The sequence below is a fragment of the Chanodichthys erythropterus genome, chromosome 2 (assembly GCF_024489055.1).
Source record: "Chanodichthys erythropterus isolate Z2021 chromosome 2, ASM2448905v1, whole genome shotgun sequence".
In the NCBI taxonomy this organism is placed as follows: Eukaryota; Metazoa; Chordata; class Actinopteri; order Cypriniformes; family Xenocyprididae; genus Chanodichthys; species Chanodichthys erythropterus.
The window spans coordinates 20513602-20538497 of NC_090222.1; the positions used below are offsets into that span (position 1 = coordinate 20513602).

At 37.4% G+C, this 24896-nt stretch overlaps 1 protein-coding gene across 1 annotated transcript in view; it reads left to right on the forward strand.

The window, feature by feature from the left end:
• plekhf2 (pleckstrin homology domain containing, family F (with FYVE domain) member 2) overlaps positions 1-24896 on the forward strand; it is a 38789-nt gene that overhangs the window by 5642 nt on the left and 8251 nt on the right. The window lies entirely within an intron of this gene.

The following is a 24896-nucleotide window of genomic DNA, read 5'->3' on the forward strand; positions in this document are numbered from 1 at the left end:
CTTTTCCTCATGGTCTAGTGTTAAAAAAGAAAACAAAGCAAAATCACAATACATTGCAATATCGAATGGCAATACTTGTAGAATCACAATTCTTGAAAAAATCGCAATACATATTGTATCGGCACCCAAGTATCGTTATAGTATCGAAATGGGAGATACTGTATATTGTCCCCTATCGACTACTGAAATTTTGGTACTGTAACAACCCTAGTTAGCAGTATTAAAGCAAGGGAACCATGCATTATGCAGACCTGCCAACATGTACGCATTTTGCGTAGCAGGTACGCATTTTGACCTCAAAGTACGCTGGTACGATTTGTCACTCTATACTACGCAAAAACCCGGTGACTCCTCTGTGCACGCGTAGTACTCAAATCCAGCAAAAGAAAGAGTTCGACCAATCATAGTGCTGGGTTCATTTCCCCAAATAGCAAGCGGGGATGATTGACAAATGTGTACGGCCTATCAATAAAAAGAGACAGCAAATGGACAGCAACACAAAATCCCGCTCCCGCCGTCTCAGTGATTGAATTCTCAAGCAAGGACAGTACACTAGTCACAGTACTTCTGACTCCTTAAGGTAAACAGGTATAAAATGATCAAGTAATGTTGAACAAAAAATCTAATTAAAATTGAAATAGCTTTGACTGACTGACAAGCGTGAGTCTGGAGAAACAGGCGTTTATTTATTTATTCTCAGTGTTGAGAAACGTAGCCTTTAACAGTCAAAATTAGATTAATGAAGATGGGTGTGTGTGTTGTACCCCCCCCAAAAAAAACCCTGTGGCCCGTCCCGTCACACTCGAGATTTGTCCAAGGTTGGCAGGTCTGCATTATGAGTTTAACCTTTACTGCAGAATGCAGAGTGCTTTTAAATGCCTATTTTACTCATTGCTGCTTTCCTTATATCTGTAAAGATGGGGTCCTCAATGTGATGATATTATCTCTTGTTTTTCCTGTGGGTTATTTATGTATGTTGATGTGACAGGATGTATGGTTAGAATTTGTGTGTGAATGTCTGTATTTTTGAACGGGCCTAATCTAATTTTGTGGGCTCAAAGAGTAGCGTAGCTCGTAACGGTTGACTTTGAAGATCTTGTTTATGTCTTCAGATGATGGAGAAACCAAAAGATCTGAAGTAGTTAATTTTTTTTTAACAGATTAAAAATATTCTGTGGTGTAGCCTGTGAATAGTTCTGCTGTACTTCCTTAATCTTGACTTACTGAAAGGCACTATGTTGGTATCATTAAACTGTTTAATTTGCCCAGAATGGTTTATTGGCTGCATGAAAATGTCCCTATTATGCCATTTTTAAGGTTCCTAATCAGAGATGCACCGATCGATCGGCCAGGGATCGGAATCGGCCGATTTCCCTCATGATCAGCCTGGATTGGTGATCGGCCGATCAGTCTCACTTCTTACAGATTCCAAGCTGATCCGTCTTGTTACCAGTGGCACAGGCAATACGGTCATCTGTGCGTTCTCGCTCTCTTCTTTGTCACGGTGAAGTGGCACACACCTGTGCCGGTGCCTTCTCTCTCTCTCTCACTTGTCTCATTCGCTCCGGTTAAATGGTGCTTGTATTGCGCATCATTTTAGTCATTCCGCAGGTTTTGCACTCACACCAAAAGCGTGGGCACCACTGATCTATATAGGAGTCACACTCACAAGTACCAAAATAAGTGGCTTACTGCGATTAAACTGTCAAATGCATATAAAAGTATTTCAAAACCAGCGGCACAGGCAATCTTGGCGAGTATTCAGATAAACACCGTCAGTTTTGAATTGTTAAAGTTGCCCAGAACGTTCTTTCACATATTGAAGGACACCAGTTAGCCCAAGAAATATGCTTGACTGAATGTAATTGAAAGGTTTCTGGCAGATAATGTTAATTGGATGTGAAAATTTCAAATTATTTTTCTTCTCTAAAGTTTTCTGAAGAAAATGGCATGCTTGGATTTTCAAAACTGGCCAACAATGCTATTGTTGTCAGTGTTTGCCATAGTGTTGCTATGGGGTCATCATGATTTTGCCAAGTAAGACATGTTCCTGGATCAAAATATTTTGTTGATCCTGGAACAACATTCCTTTCTGAAAATTTAGTCGTCCTAACCCTATCCCTGCCCCAAACCTAACCCTACCCATAGGCATAACACCCCTAAAATCAGAGGGAAATGATAGGTGAATAACACTGATGTAAAAGCACCTAACCCTGGTTATAAGCCTAAATTTGACAACTGTAAACATGTCTCTCAAATCTGATTGGTTGATTGGAATGTTGTCCCAGGATCAACAAAGATGTTAATAAACAAATACAAACCAAATCAAGCATCGCATCTTTTATTTAAATGAAATGACATTCACTTTTTAAAGTGCATACTTTTTCAAACAACTGTTCTTAAATAAATGATAATGTCCTCAATATGCATGCAAGGAAAATTGGGTAACAAAAGTGCATAAAACTGTGTAAGTGCATCAGTAACCTAACCTGAGAAAACACGCTTCAACAGACAGCGTAATGTTTGTACTACATTAACACAAAATTGCAAACTGCCATTCAGAAACAAACCGCTCATTACACAACTACATATTTTTCATCAAAAACACCAGATGGTCAACTTGATCTGCAGCGAATGCTGAGCGTTTTTTGTTGACAATATTTCCAGCTGAATAAAAGTCGCGCTCAGCTCTGACCGATGTGCCAGGTATGGTCAGGTATGTCTTTGCCAGCTGCGCAATATGTGGATACATACTAGGGATGCTCACATTGACCGTTTAACCGTTAACCGAAAGTAAGAATTTTAACCGATTAATACTATCAGTTAAACGGTTTTTTTTTTTTTTTTTTTTTTTTTGCTGCATGGTTAAAGAAAAATATGCTATATATATACATATATGCTTATTTGTTAACTCGCGGGGCGTTTCACACGTGCCAGACATATTTCGCTAAGCAACAAGCAAAATGAAGCGAGCGAAAAGAAGTACTGACCATTTCGACAGAAAGGGTCAGGCGCGCCGTTGGCACGGGGGACAGGGGGGTCAGGAGGACCCCCGCAGTTTTGAAAAGACAGAAATCGACCCCCGCACTTTTGATAAGGGCTGCTTCAATCAGTCACAATATATCATCTTTTAGCTTAGGATATTTTCTTTCAAATGAGACCATTTTCATGTTTCTGTGAGCTTTCGTTCATAAATAATAAACTGTTTTGTCGCAGATGTGAAGAAGAGGAAATGCGCTCTCGAACAGAGAAACACGCGATCTCCAAGCAATCGATCACAGCGTGCTAACGTTTTAGGACAGGTCGATGGTATATAAATCTTGGCCGAACGTTAGCGTTTGTCAATCAAGCAAAACCGTCCATTCAGAAACCGAGAAATTTGACACTTTAAGGTAAGAGGCTGATCTCTCAGATTGACGTGCGAGCTGGCTTGACTGAAGTTTTCGTGAGGATTTGTAGTTTATGGACTGTTTTGAGTTAAAAGCATTGATGGCATCTATAAAAGAGATATCTAAAAGCGAAACGAAAATTATTGCCTCGACCGGCGACACAGTGGGGAGGACGCACGAGAGGAGACCTGCGCGTTTAATTGGTATATAGCTACTGTAATACTGCATTTAAAAAGCTTATCAGTGGCATGCACTTTGATCACGAAAGTGAAAGTGCCTTTTGCGGTCGCATCGCGGTGCCCCCGCGTTCCCATTTCTCTCGATGTGAAACGTGAGCTCCAGTCCATTACAATTTAGGGCCATGGTATACTTCATTTCCCGCATTCCGCTTAGTCTCGTGCGCGAGCCTTTCAAAGAAACTCCTTTGCCCATGAGCGCTGAAAGACGCGTTCGGTATGCACAGGTGCACCGTCCGTGGTCATAACAATAACAATCCTTGAGGTAGGCCTGCTATTTTTATTTGACGGAAAAAATGTCTAAAATACCGGTTGTTCAAAGCTTCAATGGATTCACCGTGTTTTTGTTTTGTCATCTTAATTTGTTAAACATTTAAGTGAAAAATATTTAGTGTAGGCCTATTTATTTTATGCCTTTTATTTAAATTATTTTTTTCTGTTGTCAGAAACACTGCAGGTGCGTGACAATTTGATAATGTGAATCCAGGTTCTGTTGTTTATCTGTTCTATGCTGCTGTTTGCATGTTAAAATAAACCCGTGGAAGACAGACACTCGTCAATTGTATTTTTTATTTAATGTCATAGCCTATATATGTCATATTATCATCATATAGGCTATACAATATTATAATCTTATCAGTTAACGGTTAATAATCGGATAACGAGCGTCGGTTGTCGGTCGAGAAATTTAACCGAAATGAGCATCCCTAATACATACCGCATGATTTTTGCCACCAACTGAGAGGGTTTTCTTCAGCGGGTAGCGTAGCTTCTCGTTCATACATGTCCATCTCATGCTCCAAAGTCTTGATGCTTTCTTCAGCACTGTTCTGGGTCTGACTGTATACGCTGTCAAACAGGTTGCCCATGGCAGACAGCGCAGTCTTTTTTCTTGCGTCTGGTTGTTTTACGATATCAGCGGACAATATTTTTGCCCGTACTTGTTTTTTCTGTTCCTCTGGCAAATGGTTTAAACGGTGGAATCGTGGGTCTAAATAGCTTGCAGTGCTGATTAGCATGAAGGCCTGCTTTTCATTAGGTTAACGGCCTTGGAGATCAGCTGTGATTTTTCGTTTTTCATTTTTCACTGCCGAGCTGTCATTAGAATTTGGTTGGAGCTGCCTTACAAGAACGTGTTGCAAAGGAAGGACAGCAGATGCGGTCGGGTATTTGTCTATTGACAATGCCTCTGTGGCAGTCTTGAAAGGTTGAAGAATGTTCTTTACCTGTAAATAAACAATCTGATAAATTAAATAATAAATAAACTAACTAAATAAAAAATAAACCGAAATAAAATTCACCAGTTCTTACCATTTCCATCAGAACCAATTCACTTGTAGTCAGCTCCAGGTGAGACCTCTTCTTTTCAAAGATTACAGCGGCCACAGGTGCTTGCTGCTCCAGGGCTCGATTGATCATATCATATGTGCTGTTCCATCGGGTGGGGCAGTCATTGATGAGCTTGTCCGATTTAAATTCGAGCAGTTTTTGTTTCTTCTCGAGCAGGTAGCTATCAACAGCTGATTTGCTGAAATGGGCAGTGGTCATCTTCAGTTTCAATAGCTCGAACACCACGAAGCCCCTTGCATACAGCTAGATTTAGTGTATGAGCCAAACACGGAATGTTCACTCTTTTCATTTGGCTCTCGACTGCCTTCACGTAATTCCCAGCATTATCAATAGTCACGGCTATCACAGACTTCGGTTTGATTTCAAATGCTGCAAGAATTTGCAAAATGCATTCACTCACATTTTCAGCGGTATGCTTTTCTCTTCTGTTTTCAGTACATAGTTTTTGATTTCCCAGTCATCTGATATAAAATGTGCAGTGACTGTCACATATGCGTCAGTGTGCAAAGAAGTCCATCCATCCATTGTCAATGCCACAGATCAATTGTTCAGTAATTCTTTCACGCTCTTGGCAGTGCTGTCATAAAGCTTCGCAATGCGATAGCTCACTGTACCCCGAGAAGGGAAATTATACCATAGGTTGAGTGCTCGCACTAAGTTTTGAAAGCCTTCGCCATCCACGATACTTATCGGACGCATATCTTTGCAGATGAATTCAGTACGTTTTTGGGTGATTTCTTCCTGTTTTGCAGAAGGTAGTGGCTGTGTGGTATTTGTGGTGTAAAACGGAAGTTACCCTGGACTGCTTTAATGCTGGGCCCTCGTCATGGCACTCTCGAGAAGACTCCTTGGGATGACACGATTGCATGTGCGTTCTCAAGTTAGATGTTGTGGAGTGATATAGCAGCGGTTTCTTACACAGCTTACAAATGACATTGGTTTTGTCAATGATTTCTCCTTTGACACTCCAGAAACCAAAGAAACGCCACACAACACTTTTAAGACAGATTCTGAGTCCTCACGTTCTTTTTCCGCCATTTTATTACAGTAAAATGCACTCCTCACTGAGCTGTAGCCTACTGGATAACCTAAAAAAGCTGCGTCAGTTACGTCATCATCATGGGTTGCGCTCCTCTTGACACAGCAAAAATTCGAATGCACAGTTTTGCTATCGAATGTGCCCATTTTTTTCAAAATTCGACGAATGTTCGAAATTTTTTTTTTTTTTTTTTTTGGACAGCCCTAATACATATTAATGATCCCGACTGTTGCGTAACAGTCGGTGTTATGTTGAGATTCGCCTGTTCTTCGGAGGTTTAAGAAATAGCTAAGAAAGTGAACCGATGTTGTGTGTAACAGTACTGGGTCCTTTAAACACAGTTTATAAACTCTTAAAGGGACAGCAGTCCAATATTCCTGCTGATGTCATGTTAATCAAAGAACAAAAGACAAATACAAAAATTTTATAACTTTAATGGTAAGAATTAATCTGTATTAATATTTACAATAAAGACTACAGAAATTAGGTAACCAATGCAAAATAACACTGAATGTGTTATTTTACATTTGATTGCTTTAATTTCTGTAGTATTTCTTACCTGAATAAAAATTTCATAGCTCTCTTTATTCTATTGCATTTATTTGAGCTGTTTATATTTTATTACTGACTTTTTACTTGTTTTTTTTTTATGGCAAATAAAACCTTTGCGTTGAAGAATAGTAGATTTTTGTTTGTATATGTTGTCAATTAAGAAAATCGGAATCGGCAAAAAACGGTATCGGCAGATCTAACAATAAATAGGAATCGGCCAAGAAAATTGCAATCGGTGCATCTCTATTCCTAATATTGTTTTGGGAGTCTCCTACAACAGGTTTACATGCATAATTCTGTCATTTATTACTCACCCTCATGCCGTTCCACACCCGTAAGACCTTCGTTCATCTTCAGAACACAAATTAAGATATTTTAGTTGAAATCCTATGGCTCCGTGAGGCTTGCGTAGGGAGCAATGAAATTTCCTCTCTCAAGATCCATAAAGGTACTAAAAACACATCTAAAACAGTTCATGTTAGTACAGTGGTTCAATATTAATATTATAAAGTGACAAAAATATTTTTGGTGCCCCAAAGAAAACAAAATAACGACTTATTTAGTGATGGCCGATTTCAGAACACTGCTTCATGAAGATTTGGAGCATTATTAATCAGCGTATCGAATCATTATTCGGATTGCATGTCAAACTGCTGAAATCACGTGACTTTGGCGTTCCGAACAGCTGATTTGACACGCTGATCCATTATGCTCCGATGCTTCCTGAAGCAGTGTTTTGAAATCAGAATAATCGAATATTCTGATCCAGCCCTAGATTGTACTGCTGTGGTATCGTTGAAAAAAAAAAAACACTTCTTTGCAGCCTCATCATTTGAAAGTGAAAATAAAACTTTCACAGTGTAGGACACAGCATCTTCTCGACATGATGTTAATCACACGAAAAAGCTGCAGTGTTTGAGGATGGGTCAAGTTGTTTGCGGGTAGACAACGAAGAACATAGGTGTGCATTATGCAAATGTGCTACCCAGTGACTTGTACCCGTCACGGAAGTGGGATTTGAAATTACTGATGACTCGTTTAGGCTGTTCAGAGTCAATTCTTTCTTTTGAGAGACAGTAACTTTATTTAGCATGCACTTATGGCTTCACAACTTTGCGGATTGTTTACATTCACTGAGAGCTACATTACACATTGCATGAAAGGTAATATCCGAAAAGGGGCACTTGAAAGGTCACCTATTATGCCCCTTTTTACAAGATATAAAATAAGTCTCTGATTTCCCTAGAGTGTGTATGTGAAGTTTTAGCTCAAAATACCCCACAGATCATTTTTTATAGCTTGTTAAAATTGCCAAAAGGCAAAAACCCCTTTTTGTGTGTCCCTAAAGATGGGTTTACATTTTAATAGCCGATGAATTACGTTTGAATGTCCGAAACTGTTGGCAGTTGGCAGAGTTGGACAATGATGTGTACAGAGCAGCAGAATATATGCTGCATGGCGATAGAACAGGTATAGTTTAATTTAATTACAGTTATAAATTGTCATCTTGCTTTTATCCACTATTATTACAAGCCTGTTGTAGCGGACCCTGTCCAAATGATGGCCAAAACTATACTGATGAGTTTTATGAAGTTGTCATAAAACTACTGTTGGGGCTTGTGCTAAAATTAACGTCACTTTGCCCAGAAACTGCAAACGGCATGTTCTGAGACACTGCTTATGATTTATGGGGATTAAGAAATGATGAGTGGGTGGATTTTTATCTTTATAGGGTGGTTGTGTACACACACTGTCAACATATTTATGTTCAAACACCATGTAAAAGTGAATTTTAGATAATAGGTGCCCTTTTAAGGTACTGTACAAAACTGCTGATTACAGGTGCTTTGGACAGGTTGGTTGAGTTAAAGTGCTCTGAGACTAGTCCAGAAATAGCCATTACCTACGTTTTTTTGTCTGCAACGCTGACTTTAATGCTGGTTTTAGATTAAAGTAAAATGCTGCTCCACATGAACTTCATCTTTGCTCTGAGTTTGAGTCACTTATAATATACATTTAGGAACACAACATGTAGACTCCTATGATTTGGCAGACAGAAATGTGAACTTCAGTCAAAAGGAATTTAATGTATAATGCAAAATGCCACAGAATTCGGCAAAATTAGGAAGAATAAATCAAAAGTAAGACTACAATTAATCAAATCATGATATAGACTAGTCTGTGAATAATAAACTGCATATAGACTGCTATTTAAATATATAGCTTGCATGTTCTGCACGTCTCTGTGTGAATGAGTGGCATAGTTTCATCTGTTACACATACTCAAGCACACATGATCCTTGTGGTGTTTTTAGTGTTTGCAGTCTCATTATATGAGGACACTCCAAATGACCTTCCTTTTCACCTGCTCTGAGAGTCTAGTAATTAATTAGCGTTTCACCACTTCATTTGATAAAACTATCATCATATCATAAACACATTCTATGTATCAAAAAAAGATATAAATAAATAAATAAATGCTTTATTGGAACTATATATATATATATATATAATTTATTTATTTATTTATTTATTTTATTTTTTTTTTGATGGCTTAACATTTTAGGGGTTATTAAGACAGACATTCTGTAAATGGTTAGTATTGCAATTTTATAGTTGTACTGTAAAACAAAATTATAGTTTTTTTTTTTTTCAGTGAAAGTGTATTCTTATGTTTTTATAAAAAAATCCTAATAATCCAAAATGTTGGGTTAAAATGTGAAGCCCCTAGACAAGCACAGCAAATGCTTCAGTCTTCTTTGGTGTTAGTCCTGAGTGCATAGTGGGATATTATGCCAGTTTGTAGAAGTCTCTCTCTCTCTCTCTAAAAAAAAAATTTAAAAGACATTACTAGGTTAAATAACATATACCGTAGTGAATGTAATACAGTGCATAGCAAAATGCTGCTCTCTAAAGTTATTTTTATGGACATTGGATGGCTTTTGACAGCGAATGATCTGTCACGCCATATAAAGAGCACAAAAATGACAACTATTCTTTGAATTTCATGATAAAATCGACAAAATTTGAAAGTTTAAATTTTGTTTCATATTAAAAGTAAGGCACAAAGTATATTGAGATTATTGAAGGGCAGGTGTGCTACAAATGTTTAGGGAAGTTTTGTTGACGCATCAGCAGAAAACAGCACAGACTAAGGGGATGTTTACACGACACCATTATCAACTAAAAACTGAGAACTTTTTATGCATTTTGGATTCATTTACATAAATGGTGGCCCTGGTGACCTTTTGGTGGTCTGAAAATGCAAAATTTTGAAAACGTTTTTCAAAGTGAACGATTTTGAAAACGACACCGCTGTCATCTCCGTGTAAACTGCAGAAACGCAAATCTGTGAAAATGGTGATGGCATGCACATTAGGGTTGCACGGTGTACCGGTACTACGGTAGTATCGCGATACTAAAGCTTCAAAATACTGGCGATGCCATTGTATTTTTCAAACGGTAGTATCGTCAGTACCGTAAGGAATGTTGTATGTGCGGCAGGTACACTTCAATTGAACATGCGTGCCTGCAAAAACATTACAAGAGACTGCCGTTGACTGTCTGCTGTGCCCTGTGTAGTAAATGCTCTGTAGAATTAGCGCCTTATTGTTTCCTGATGCTTCAGTTAATTTTGCAATGAGATAAAGTTGCGCTTGCATGTTGTTGTTGTCATTTAATCTGGAGGAAGGGTCTGAAATTCACTTAATTAACATCATAAAATCTTTATATAAGACTGAATTCTCGCAGTTTTCCGTTGCTCATTTGGCCACTTCTGGAAAAGATTAAATAGTTTGTTTCTAGAAACACGACAAACACGATTCAGACAAATGCAATTCCATTCATCAATAAGTTATAGCGGGTTTGCTCTCGGTTCTTATCAATCATACCAATCGTGATTTTTTTTAATTATAAATGTATTATATGTTTTAATATAGGCTACATAGCCTACTGCTCTCCAGTCAGGGTTAGATATTTCAAGATAGGCTGGCAAAAATGCTCCTGATAGTTCGTGACACGAGCAAGAGCGCTGTTTTTGTTTCGTTTCTAAATGAATCTGTTTTTGAACAAATTGGGCGAGTCACTGACTCACTAATCCATTCATTAAGAAAGTCATTTGCTTCGTTCCTGAATGAATCAGCCGTTTTGAACGAATCGGTTGAATGATTCATTGACTTGATCATTAACACTTGCTGCCACCTACTGGCGACTTTAGTCTCCCATCTAAAAGTAGGTCTATTCTATCATTTTTTTCCGCCAACATTTTTATTTCTATATTCAAATTATATATTTGAAACATGAATATCATAACATTATTTATGCAATTGTAATTGAAGTGTAAATGCATAAATGTTACATCGTAATGTCAGTTCATACAGCTTCTGTGCAGTGCTAAGATGAATTTTGTTTACAATGATTCATTTGATTGGTAATAAAAGCCTGTTATTCATTCTCATTAATGAAGTAGGCTATTCAGAGAAAAATCTGGTCTGTTTTCATGTTTTTTATGAAAGTTTGGTTCATTTTGTATACTGCATGGTATCGCGATACTACTTGGTATCGTGATACTTCAGCTGGTATAGTATCGTAAGACATTTTTATGGTATCGTGACAACCCTAATGCACATGCGTATTACGTGTTTAGTCTATCCACCTTATTTGTCAATGCGGAATTAAGGTATTTCTGTGAATGTGCGAGACTTCCGATTTATTAGCCGTTTTAGGGAAATAATAATAAGAATATCAAAGTGCAGTAAACTATAAAAATAAGGTGTATAGGCATGCACGTTGGATGCACGCGCTCTGTAAAAGAATGCGTATGCACAGGCGTGTAATCTTTCTTTACAAAGTGACATTGCCAATTATTTGTCTGGCATGCGTAATACAGTGTTTTTAGTCATTTTCACGGATCCGTGTGAACGGGTTAGTTTTAATAACGTTGTCATCTGTACAAATAAAAAACTTACGTTTTTAGTACATTGTCGTCATGTAAACGTACCCTAAAAGATCAATCTTGAGATTTAAGAATCCATATTATTATCGGTATTGATTAAAATCAAGAAGTCGATATTGTCAACCCACCCCAGTCCACACAGCTGACACGTTTAACTGTTGTAGTTTATTCATGTTGTGTGCGTGAAATAGATGCTGAACAGTCAAAATGTGCCATCAGGAAGCGCTAAATAAGCATCACTTTTTCGGCCAGTGATTTCGGCCTTTCAAAACCAATTCACCCGAAAACCAAAACTTGTAGTCAAAATTTTGGTGCATCCCTAATGATCATTAAATCATTTGACTTGATTCTCAGGAGACTGCTGTCTACGATAACAAATTAATTTCTAACAGCTGGCCACAGACATTGTGGGTTGAAGGAATTCTTTGGCTATTCAAATGTAAACCCATCTTTATTTTTGAAATAGTATTGTTTTGTAAATAAGACTTATTGGAACATTTTACTACTGTTTCTCAAGGCTTCAGGTTTTGTGCTTCTTTTAGTGGATCTGCATTGGCCTTGGAGACATATGACTTGACATTTGATATTCAACAGTATACTTGACATTTATTCAACAGTGCTTTGATCTGTCTGCATTGACACTATTCTTTAAGAGCTGCTGTGCAGCCAAGTTATATACCAGTTATCACTGTAAAGCTGCTTTGACACAATCTGCATTGTAAAAAGCGCTATATATAAAGGTGACTTGACTTGACTATGCTTTCCAAATTGCAGCCCTGTAAATTCCAGCTTTATGAAGCACATGATATGCAGTTTTTGTCGAGATTTGTTAATTTGGTGAAGTTTGTGTAGTTTTTAGGCTACACTATTGTGGCATTTTATTAGCTGTAAAAGTGTCTGTCTATATCAGTCATAACCGTGTCCTAACCAGGTGTGATGCAATAAAGCATTAGATATTTTCGATCGCTTGGTTTCTATTCATTTTGCTTGGTAGCCCAACTTAAAGTGAAATGTCACTGGATGAAAATCCCACACTGCCTAGCTGTATATTAAACATCAAAAATGTTCTCATTGGCAAGTTGCATCATGCAGCATTTTCACTTTCAATGTAAATGTGGACAGTCTGGAAAGATCAGAGGCAAATGTAATGTGTTTGTAATTTACAAAAACACTTTCATCATCTAACTTTAGTATGGCCAATAATATGCTGATGGTTTTATTTTGATCAGCAATCATCTTTAAATTAGTGTTGTCACGATACCAAAATTTTGACTTCGATACGATACCCAACTTCAGTATCACGATACCGATACTTAAACGATACTATGGCAAAAACCTAAAACAGTAGGAAAAGTAAATAAATAACATATGACAGAACTGTGGCTAGCATTTTTATTGGCCACAATTTTGATGTTGGTAAATTACATTTTATATGATTAAAGCTGACTTTCTTATGCTTAAATTACTTTTGAGTCATTTTACTTGATTTAGAAGATTTAAAACACTTTCAAACTTTTAAATGCAGACTGACCACCCAAATCAAGATTACATTTTATATCAGCTGGTATGTACAGGTGGGCAAGAGGTGGACAATGTATGAGCATGAGCTAGTATGAGAACAAGTTATTTGTGTTATGCTATATAAAAGAACAAAGAAGCAAATTACAAAAACAGTAGTAAATTAAAAATAATCTTTTTTCAGATACACTAAGTTTATTTAACATATTTAACAGGTTTTGTTGTTTGATTAACATTAATGATGGACAGGCCTATTTAATTGGGCTGCTGAATGCATGGACGTAACTGACAAATATCCAGTTATTACCCACCTGTTTACGTCCACTTAAGCCATAACCGACTGTATTCACGCGAGATACTCCACATGATGGACATTTAGACATCTGTGTGCACGTGTATTTGACTATTCAGACGCGTGGAAAACTGATCGCGCGCGCGACAGACAGAGAGAGAGAGAGAGCGAGAGAGAGAGAGAGAGAGAGAGCGCTTCTGTTGTGTGTCATTCAGCGCAATTCCGCCTATCCCTCCTTCACTAACTGCATGTAAATAACGAATTGTGTGATTGGATTGTAATTTTGTGCTACGACGATCTTCGACGACCATTTGGCTGTAAACTTAAATTATATTCAACTCGCCAAAGTGGCTAGTGGGAGTGGCTGTCATCAAGCCCTGCATGTAAGTGTTTTGACAGTGAGAATATTGATTACTGTAAATAATTAGAGCAATGTTATTAAAGCATAAATTGGTTTAATATAATTGTATAGTCCCTTCACATATTTGTTTTTTAAAATTAATTTTATTTTAGCAACCAGATATCACTTATTAGACTCAATAATACACCTCTTTGCGGATGTCTGCTTGCATGAGTAATATAAATAACACTCATTTAATTTTTGAGAGCATAAACATAACGCTGGTATCACATTCACTAACCTGTCGCTCTTTAAATTCTCTGTACAAATCGGGATGTTTGGCAAGTTGGATGCTCCCTTCGCTTGCGTTATTTTGTAACGTATTTTGCAGACGGGCTTTGTGGTGTCCGTGGGCTTGCCCTGACTGTCGGCAATGTAAGCAAAATAATGCCATATTTTGCTTTGTGCATCTGCCGTTGCGCAGTTGACAGGAATAAACACGCACTCAATGTGCCTCAGAAGCAGCGCGCTGCACACACACTGCTCCCTGCTGTCGCACATTAGGAAATACAGCTGGCACTCAAAGTACCGGTACTAATAAAATGAAGAACCGTACCGTTTCTAAAAGCAAGGTATCGCGATACCTTTCTAGTACCGGTATATCGTGCAACACTACTTTAAATATCAGTGCATCTATATTTATTTATTTATTTATTTTTTATCTGTATTATTTTATTGCTGTTAGTATGTTCCAGACGTGCTTGGATAAACATGGAAACTAAACACGTCATTAATTAGTTGGTGTAGTCTGAGCCTTCAGTTGTCTTATCTCCAAGCTGTTAGACTTTAATCTTCTTTCACTGCCTCTTCCATCGCATTCCCACCCTATGTCACCTTCCTGACACATTTTGAGGAGGCATGGGAACCAGGTCATACCAAGCACCTTCAGTCTTAGGATACTTTGAGCTAATATGTGTCATTTCATCCACAGCACACCATTGTGATTTGCCACTAATTTGAGAGTACTGTCTCATAATCACATAAATTTGCATCTAGAAAGCAGTTAGAGACCATTTGTGTTTTGTTTTTGATTGACATGATTGACAGATCCTGCTTTCCTCCGGCAGATGGCCTGTCCAAATTGCTTGGCTTCTGGAGGGCCAGGTGCTGGCTGTTAGACCTGCAATATGGTGTTGTGCAGAGAAAGGGAGAGCTCCTCTCCCACCTGCAGCTGTCTCTGATCTCCCGTACAAGTGTCCGAAAGTGCCAAGATGTGCTTTTCCACATAGCAGCTGATGTACTGTAAAGCAACTGTGTTGGAAAAACACATGACGCACACTATATTTGTGTAACAATGATTATAACTAACATGATTATAAATATAACATGATCTGAGAAATCTTAAAAAAAAAAATCAGCAAGGACACATTAAATTGATCAAAAGTAAGCATAATTTATAATTATATATATTGCAAATATTTGATTGGACAACACTTGATTAAACATTCGCTTTGGTGCCTGCCTGTTGAATGATGAAAGAGCTTTTTGCAGGGTTTGCGAACTGAGAGAAATAGATGCTGTGGCTAATGCTTTAGTGAGTCATACCAGAGCGAGTCTAATTATGGAGACAGGCACCCATCCATCAGCCTTCGTCATGAAGGCTGGCAGAATTAGGATGACATCTCTCTATATGGCCAGCACATCCAGAGTAGGCCTTCCAGGCTTCTCTTCCAGATCACATTCACTTAGTCATTGCCAGCAGGCCATCTAAGCGAAGGGACATAATAACCAGACTCATATGCTTCAGCAACGGAAATAAGCATTTGAGCAATCTAGTGAAGCATACAGTAAATATGGCTGTTTATCTTTTTAGCTTTGAGGGGCTACAGTAATTGAAGTCTCCGATATACTTCAAGCGAAATCGAAGAACGAACTGGTGTGATGTCATTTCGAAGAACATCATGCCAAAATGAAGTTCGTTTGGAGGTTTTTTTTTTTTTTTGGAGTTCGAAACAGCTTGCCAAAAGTTCGCTCCAGCTGGTAAACACCTTCGAACTACCATTGGTCCATGGTGATTACGTAATAGATAAGTGCGCTCTCAAGCTCCTCCCTCTTTGACGTGGAACTTTTTACCCCTAAACGAAGAAGAAAAAAGAACTTGGCTGTGAGTATATCGGGGCCTTAATACGCACTTTTTAAGCACTTTGTATTGATCTCTGCAACAAGAATGTCCCCACCCCATCAATATTGTAGTAATACATTCAAATTTAGTGTTAATAGTAGTATATAAATTACAGCTTGTTTTGGCCAAGAACTGCTCGCTCAAACAGGAGGAGAGAGTAATGTGTCCAATATGTTTAGTGGTCTGCGCCAACTCGCGCATGTGATCCGCTCCGTGCTCTCGTGTCTCTGGACCGGAGCAGACTGCTTGCGCTGCAGCAGTTCACTTGACACTAACGTGAAAACGGACTTCATTCGCGTCAATGGAAAGCAAATTTACTCTGTTGGAATAGTTCTCTATCCTCTATGTAGTGCACTGTGTGCCATTCACCATGTAGAAACTAGTTAATGTGTGAACAAATGACCAATTTCAGCCACAGCTTCAGCGTCTGTTTATAGTGTAGGAGTGGGTGGGACTTCAGTTTCTAGAGAGCATTTGATTGGACAGAAGATTTGATGAGAAGCTGAAGTGCGATGTCATGAAAATCCGTGATCTATTTTAGCGAAAGTGAGAGACTGTAAGTTTTGAATGCTTATATCTCCTAAATCCTAAATTTGTCATTGTTTTGGAACACACCAGCTTATTCATAACCTTGAGGCTAACATATTAATACTTAAAGCTAAAATTTAAATTTGTAGTGCAGTCGGAGATTATAGATATAGAAATAGAATGGCGGTTCACTCCTATTAGGTATGAATGGGAGAAACTGCAATGCGCAATATGGAGGAATATGTCCAGCCTTCTAAGTAACAGAGGCTGAAAAAGTGATTGTGTCACTGCATCTGCTGTTAGAAGCTCCAGTTCCCATAGAAACTTGAGACTCGTGCTTAGGACTACACATGTGCATTGGCTCACCTAGCCTGAAAAATTTGCTTTTTTATCAATGTTTGAGCATAAGAAACAACAATAGTTAATGTCAGATTCGTTTGTTGATTTGAAATATGTTATTTAATTGTGAGTTCGGCAAGCAGTTTTGAAATTTCAGGATTCCCTCATTCAAATGGATAGGACCTGGTCTTGGATGCCTGAAATAGCTGCCCGGAGGTGTTGCAAATATGACACAGAGTGAATAGATTTTCCTTGAAAGGTACTTTGGTATAGTGTCTCAAAACATCTGCTATATCGTTCTTCTGAGGATTTCACATGGAACGTGCCTTTTTTTGTGCAGTATGCATTTCTGTTGCAGTTTTTCTAAGGCTGATTTCAGGTAAAATTAGGCTTTACACAGCAATTCCCAATCCTGATTTGTTACTATTTCTTTGGACTTAGATGAAGAATTTATATGCTTAACATTCTCATTTGCTGGCAAGAGGGTGTCGCTCGCAAATGCCTGAAAGAAAGAAGCTTTAGCTGCTTAATGTGTCATTGCTAAGAGTGTTCATCATTGACCTTTATGTCACTCAGCAACAAGAGAGCAAACCTTTTAAAAGGCAGCTATTAAGACGCTTTGTGCTTCTCAGTTTTAAACCAGAGGCCGGTTTAGGGAAGCCTCAGAAAAGAGTGGGTGTTTGGAGCACATGACACATTTTTTGAATTTTTTTTTTCTCTGTAGAACACAAGATAAATTTTGTCCATACCATGAAAGTCAGTGCAGTTCAAAGTAAAATATCTTTGTTCATTTTGTAGAAGAAAGAGAGTCATACAGGTTTGGAACGACATGAGGTAAATTACTATACTTTTAAAAACATTGAAACTGGATCTTTTCACAAGAGAAAGGGAAAAGGTATTTTAGTGTTTGGTTTTATCTACAAGGTCTAAATTTGTCTTTGCAGGTACATTTTTGTTTGGCTTTGTGGGCAAAGTTTCCCTACATCTGTAGTATTGCCATAACATTATGGTATGTGACCTCTAATTCTGTCTAGATTGTTTACGCAGTTCTCTGTGGCATTGTAGTACAGTGTTTACTGACTTTTGTTAGGTTAATGTGTTCATAATACTGCAGAAACATGTAAAGCACAATGCTTCTAATGCTCAAAGTATCACTGTGGAAATTAAAATGCTAGTAACTGCAATATGTTAGGCTATTCTAAACGTAGTATTGCCCACAGCATATGTGGAGTAACTTTGCAGTAGCTTTAATTTTCACGAGAAAGGAGGAAGTGAGTCAGGAAAGAGCTGCTGTGTAGGAGGCAGTGGTGTCCTTTCACTGAGTTTCGAGCACACAGAGCTTCTTTACTGCCCATCACGTTACTTCAAAATTAATGCTGAGCTCCTTTGAGTGTCTGTTAAAGATAGCGTGATATGTTTTTGTTAGATCCTTTATGGTTTAATATCTCTAACTCGTAAGTCAACTGTTTGTTCCCCAGACAAAAACTATTCTGTGTCCTGTGGATGTGGAAGTAAACTGTATAAATGGTTAATGCTTGATTAGTTGTTCTACAGCTGACTTAATGAATTGGTGAGTTGCAGTAAAACCTTCTTTTAAGTTAAAAGTACCGTCACTACGGCCACTCATTCAGACGGATGTCTTTGGCTGTTGCATCATGTCTTGTGCAGTTATTTGAGCATCCCACCATTTTTAAGACATTCATGTTAAAAATAGTCTAACCTTTAAAAGCATGTTTTGAGACCCGTGCATTCTGTTCAAGTGTCACTTTCTTTTGGCACATGGTAAGATATTGTCTGATATGATACAATTTGCTGACATTAAAGGATATTTCACCCCCCTCCAATTCTGTCGTAATTTACTCACTTCATTGTCCCAAATCTGTATGACTTTCTTTATTCTATTTTGTACAATATTTCAGTCATTTTTGTCCTTGCATTTAAAGTTACTGGGGTCCAAAGTTGTTTTGACTTCGTCAACTTTCATTGTATGGACACAACTTTTGTGTGTCATCTTTTGTGTAATGCAGAAGAAAGAAGTAAAACAGGTTTTATTTAAACATGAGGGTGAGTAAATAATGGCACAGCTTTCATTTTTTGATGGATTATCCTTTTAAACACATCTCATAATATTTTCTTAAAATTCACTAAAACAGGGCAAGTTAAGTTTCTGTTAATCAGCCAAGCCAGTTATCAGCCGATTTACATCTACAAACATTACATTACAATCTAAAAACACAAAAGATGAATTGGTTTATCACCAGAGGTGGGTAGAGTATCCAAAAACTGTACAAAAGTACAAGTACTTATAGAAATATTTACTCAAAGTAAAAGTTAATGTAATAATCTTAATAGTTACTTGAGTAAAAATAAAAAAAAGTATCCAATGAAAATCTACTCAAGTAACTTGGTACTAGTTACTTCGTGTATATATATATATATATATATACAATATCATGTTATTATTTAGATAGATATTTAAATTATCATAATTAGATATCTTTGCAACAAACACAGAAGAAACGAGCATTATTTCTAGCATCTGTAACCCGAAGATCATTGCATGTCCTTTACTTTGTATATTAATAACGTATACAGCTACATTTGAAAAAAGAGCAAAAACCATTTACATGTGCTCGCGCTCATAACCTCTGAACATCTGAACACAAACAATGATCAAATACAATATTTCAGCAGGCGCGTGTTAACTGGTTAACTGTGTCAACGCCAAGGCGTTCATTTTCAAGACGAACACACAACTCACAGGTCACTCCCCCTGGACGGGAGGACACAAGTCCGGTGATTCTGCAAATGGAACAGCTTGAACTTGATAACGTCACTCAGCTCGCGCTGGCTTCTCCGGTTATCTCTGTATGTATATTTTAGCCAAGAATAAAACAAAATTTGTTATTAAACCACTTTGCCTCTTTTCATTTTATTTAAAGAAACAAACAAAACATATTAATAGCCTCAGGCAACGAGTGATTAATTATCTGCAATGTCTGCTTATATTTATAACAAAACGAATATTAAACAACCCTGCCTCTTTTCGTTTACATTTCAAAAATATTAAATGTAATACTATTTGTGCATACTCTGATTATCTTCACTGTAATGAAATGAAATAGGCTTTAACATAAAACACAACCTTCTCTTTTTGTTAAATGTCAGTTTTAATGTTCAGCAATAGCCATTATAAAAGGTATAAAAATATACAATAAGAAATAATAACAATAAGCATAAGCGTACAAAATCAGCGCTTTAGTATGATACAAAAGTTAAATAGCCATATATAAATTTATGAAACGTCACGTTGCCCTCAGCCAAAACGGAGCCAGCGGCAAACGTCAGAAGGATTAGCCGAGGTAAGGCTGCTCTCGGCTGGGTACATGAGCGCTGAGAGTCCGGTGATCGCCTGGATCCCAAAACTCAGACAAGGTCAGATCAAATTTTCAGAAAGGTGCTATTTTTATCAATTAACCACAAATTTGAGCTTTAAACCAGCACATTCTCGCCTGAAAAAATCTTAAAACTGCATATCATGAATTAATAGAGCCCGATCACGCGAAAATGTGTATCAATAGTACGAGTTTGTAATCTCGTAGAATGTATATGCCAAAATGAGTTTTTCGCGTGCATATGATACGCACTTTATGGGGTATTATACGTTCGAAACTGGATTGTTTGTCTGCCATAAGCAAAGCTGTGGCACACCGGTAATCTTGAATTTGAACACCTCTATGCGCTGTGCACTGTGGCTGTGCATGACAGGAGTGTGATCAGCGCGCACACAATCTTGATTGACACTGCTAAGACACTCCCCCTGACTCTGATTTGTTGGTTCTTACCAGGAGCGGTGTATTTCTGCAAATGGCAATAGGACCACTGGGAGGAGCCAGAGGAGCTTGATTTTTTTTCACAGATTATCTCTCATATTCTACTGTCAGGACATGACAGGTTTAACAAATATGTAAAAAATACATTTTTACAAAGGTTACCTACTGCAGCTTTAAGATATATGTCCATAAAAACGGTAAAGAAAATGCTACATACTTTGTTATTGTGGTGTAATAATCTGTTTGGTTGTAAAAGGTCGGCTATTGGCTGTATGAACTGAAATCAAATGAAATCGATACCTGTGGAACTGTTCACAAACAGCATACGCAGTTCAACTAATAAAGATCTTCGTTGCTGGCAAACAATAGGATGCATTTGCAGATTTGCTTTTAATCGATGTATATCCACTGCTACTTCATCCAACACTCCGAGTGAGAAACCGCTTCAGACGATTCAGTGCGTGCAGAACTGAACAAAACATTCAAACTCATTTGCGAACCAATTTAGACAGTTTTGCCAACAATTTGTTTAATTCTTGGAACAGAATCTACTCAAAAGAGTGATTCATTTGTGAACGGGGCATCGTTCATGAAAAAAGAGACAGCGTGCTTGGTATAAACTACGCATTTCGTAACAGTATTGCATTAAAATAAAGTAACGAGAGGAACGACGCCCAACGTAGTGAAGTAAAAGTACAGATTTTTCATTACAAATGTACTCCAGTTAAAGTAAAAGTACCCACATTTAAATCTACTCTAAAAAGTACAAATTTTCCAAAAAAACTACTCAAGTAAATGTAACGAAGTAAATGTACTTCGTTACTACCCACCTCTGTTTATCACTAGTAGAAAGTCTAGTTGTGGAAGGTTAGATGTCAGATGATATTTCCTGCTCAGGGGGTGGTGCGATTGAAGAAGATTGCATTAGATTAATATGTGGTTTGTGCGTGAAGTGTGAATTTGTACATGGGCAAGCTTTGTTTTTCAACATCGAGGTCAACATGTAGGATGTATTAAATGTCATGGTGTTCCCCTCTTGAAGGGGCTGGTTTTGTGTGCCATATCATCAGATTACTATATAATAGTCATAACAGAACCAGAACTGGGGTTTACCTTATTCATGGCATAATGGAAATACACCCAGTACTGTTTTCTGGTCACTTAATCCCCCAGCGTTTAACTGATCTCATGAAAATCTCATGTGACTTATGAGTTCACCAAGCTTTACAATGCTCTCTTCCTACCATAGTCGTCTACAGATCTCGGATTCTCCATTTTCAAACACCCTTGGAAACCCAGTTAGCGTGATGGCGATACCCGGTTTGATAATTTCTAATTCACAAAGAGGAAATGATGTGAAACCAAATATGTGAATAGAAGCTTTTGCATGGCACCAAACCAGCGTGCGTTTGTCATGATCTGCTCTGCCATCTGAAGAAGCTTTGGATTTTGTCATTTGTTTACGTCCAAAGGCAAGTGAATAAACAAGGGTGACACTGCAGTATTACACACTAGCTTGATTTTTAGCACCTGCTTATTAAATGAATCAGTAGCTTTATGAGATGTTTGTCATTTGCTTGTCACATGATTGTTGTTGTTGTTTTTTTTACCTGGTGCAGTTCATTTCTTAGACCAGCACAGATACGACTGCAGAGGCGGACAGACAGGATGTAATGTGAGAATGATCAGATCCTGCTCTACCTTGAATAGCTCATGTAGCTCTGTTTGACTCTTGCGCTGTAAAAGGATACTCTGTGATAAAGCAGTGATCAAAAAGATGCAGTTTGAGTTGGTTTCGATTTATTGGAGGATTACTATTAGAGCTGCAAATAACAACTATTTTGATAATCTGTTGTTTTTTTCTGTGATGAAATGGAAAAAATGAATTTATATTCCCCATTTTATTTTAAAAGCTTGTCATTATACATATTGAATCATTCTTTCCATCAAACAGTCTGCACATTGAAAGCGATTCTAACAACAAAAAGTCCACAATGATGTATATTGTTCTGTAGGAACACACATTTCCTCCTTTGAACAGACTTGTCTTTCTTGTGATGATGTAAGAGACTAGGTCTGCAACTCACAATAATTAATGCAAATTAATTTTAATGCAAAAATCGTACATATTGTGCCTTGGCCCTAAAATCTGGATTGCATAGACATAATAAAGATCATAATTGGGCCGCATGATTAATACTTCTCTAAACAGTTGGCAAAGCCAACTTTTTTCTTTCTGTAATTGTAGTGTCTTAAATTTTATTCTTGTTTTTTTTTTTTTCCCTTGCCATACAAATTGTGATAGCAAATCAGTAAAATGTTGTTTACTTATCTCTATAGGAAGTGTTTGGAAAAGATACAGATGTTCATCTTAATTGATTCAATTCTAGAATATAATCCTAGATATAGTTGAAGATTCCATTGAGGTATATCTGATTTCATGTTAGAATGCAGTGGCTTGTAAATTACAGATGCATCGAATAAGCCTGTGATATCTTTGGGTATATGATCCCCTAAATATTTAAAAGAATCCTCTCTACACATTTAAACTCTCAAATAAATAAATAAATACATACATACATACATATGGTTGACAATTAAAAGTTAAGACCTGAGTTTTAATTTATAGCCTGATAATTCCATCTGGACTTCTAATGATTAGTGTGGTTGTCTTAAAAAACTAATACATCATCTGTGAAAAAAGTTAACTTCTGTTCTCCTGCAATTATATATTCTCTTAATATCTGTATTTTGTTTTATATTTTGGATTAGCAGGTCTAAAAATAAAGCAAATAGAAGTGGGGAACATGGACACCCCTGTCTACAACCTGTTTTAAAACAGAAATTGGATGATAATTTTTACACTCTAATTTATCTGTCCCGTCTTTAGGAATAATTGTAGCCAGTGTCATATGCAGGGTTTTTTAAAAATACAGAGGTCCCAAAATGGAGCTTGCTAGTGGGGTTCAGTGGCATTTTGCAGAGAAAATTTTGATTTCCCTGATCTAGCTTCATTTTAAGATGTTAAAAAATGGGATAACTAACAATAGCTTTAAAACCATGTCAGTGAGCAGCAGCATAAATGATTTGTCAAGCAGATAACTCTGATTTGATTTGTCATCTCAAACATTTTGACATTGATGAGAGCTATCTGCCTGTTGAGGCAGCTCATAAGAAGGTTGGTTAATGATGTTGCGCAATATCCTTGCAGCACCAAAGCAGAGTTAAAATTAGGCAATTATTTCACAATCTTTACTATAGGCCTACTTCTTGGAAAAATACTGAGTTCCAGATCTCAGGGAACTCAGTGGTGGGTACGGCCCTGATTGTAGCTTCCCTCCAGGAAGGGGGAATCTCCCCCTTTTGGAGAGCCCAGTTTCATGCAGTTTGGAGTCTTGGGACTATCTGTTTGTGAAAGCTTTTCTACTATTCAGATGTGTATCCATCTGTACCTGGGCCTTTTTAGCTTTTAGTTATTAATGCATTTATTTCCATTTCCGTAATTTCTTTCGTTAAGCTGCTCTTCAGTGACTTCTGGCAGGTATAGGCCTGGTTTTGCAGACTGGGCTTAGATTAAGCCAGTATTAGGCCTTAGTTCAGTTAGGATATTTAAGTAGCTTTTATAAATGTGCATTACTGGTGTGCATCTTGAGTCAAAACGGCACTGACATATTTTAAAATATGTCAGTGCAAGTTGATTTTAGTTGATTTCAGACAGCTCAAACATGCATTTTAGTCTGGGACTAGGCTTAAAGGGTTAGTTCACCCAAAAATGAAAATAATCAAATTTATTTTCTCACCCCCATGTCGTTCTATAGCCGTAAGACCTTCGTTCATCTTCAGAACACAAAGTAAGATTGTTGATGAAATCCGACGGCTCAGTGAGGCCTCTATTGAGAGCTAAGCCATTGAAACTATCAAGGTCCATAAAGATACTAAAAACATTATTTGAAACAGTTCGTGTGAGTTCAGTGGTTCTATCTTAATATTATAAAGCAACAAGAATACTTTTTGTGCACCAAAAAAAAAAACAACAACTTTTCAGCAATATCTATATGGGCCGATTTCAAAACACTGCTTCAGAGCTTTACGAATCGAATCAGTGAATCGGAGCGCCAAAGTCACATGATTTCAGCAGTTTAGCTGTTTGATAGGAGATCCAAATCACAAATTCGAAACAAAAGATTCATAAAGCTCAGAAGCTTCATGAAGCAGTGTTTTGAAATCGGCCCATATAGATATCGTTGAAAGGTTATTTTGATTTATTTATTTATTTATTTATTTATTGGTACCTTTATTTTTAGTACCTTTATGGACCTTGAGAGTTTGAATGGCTTTGCTCTC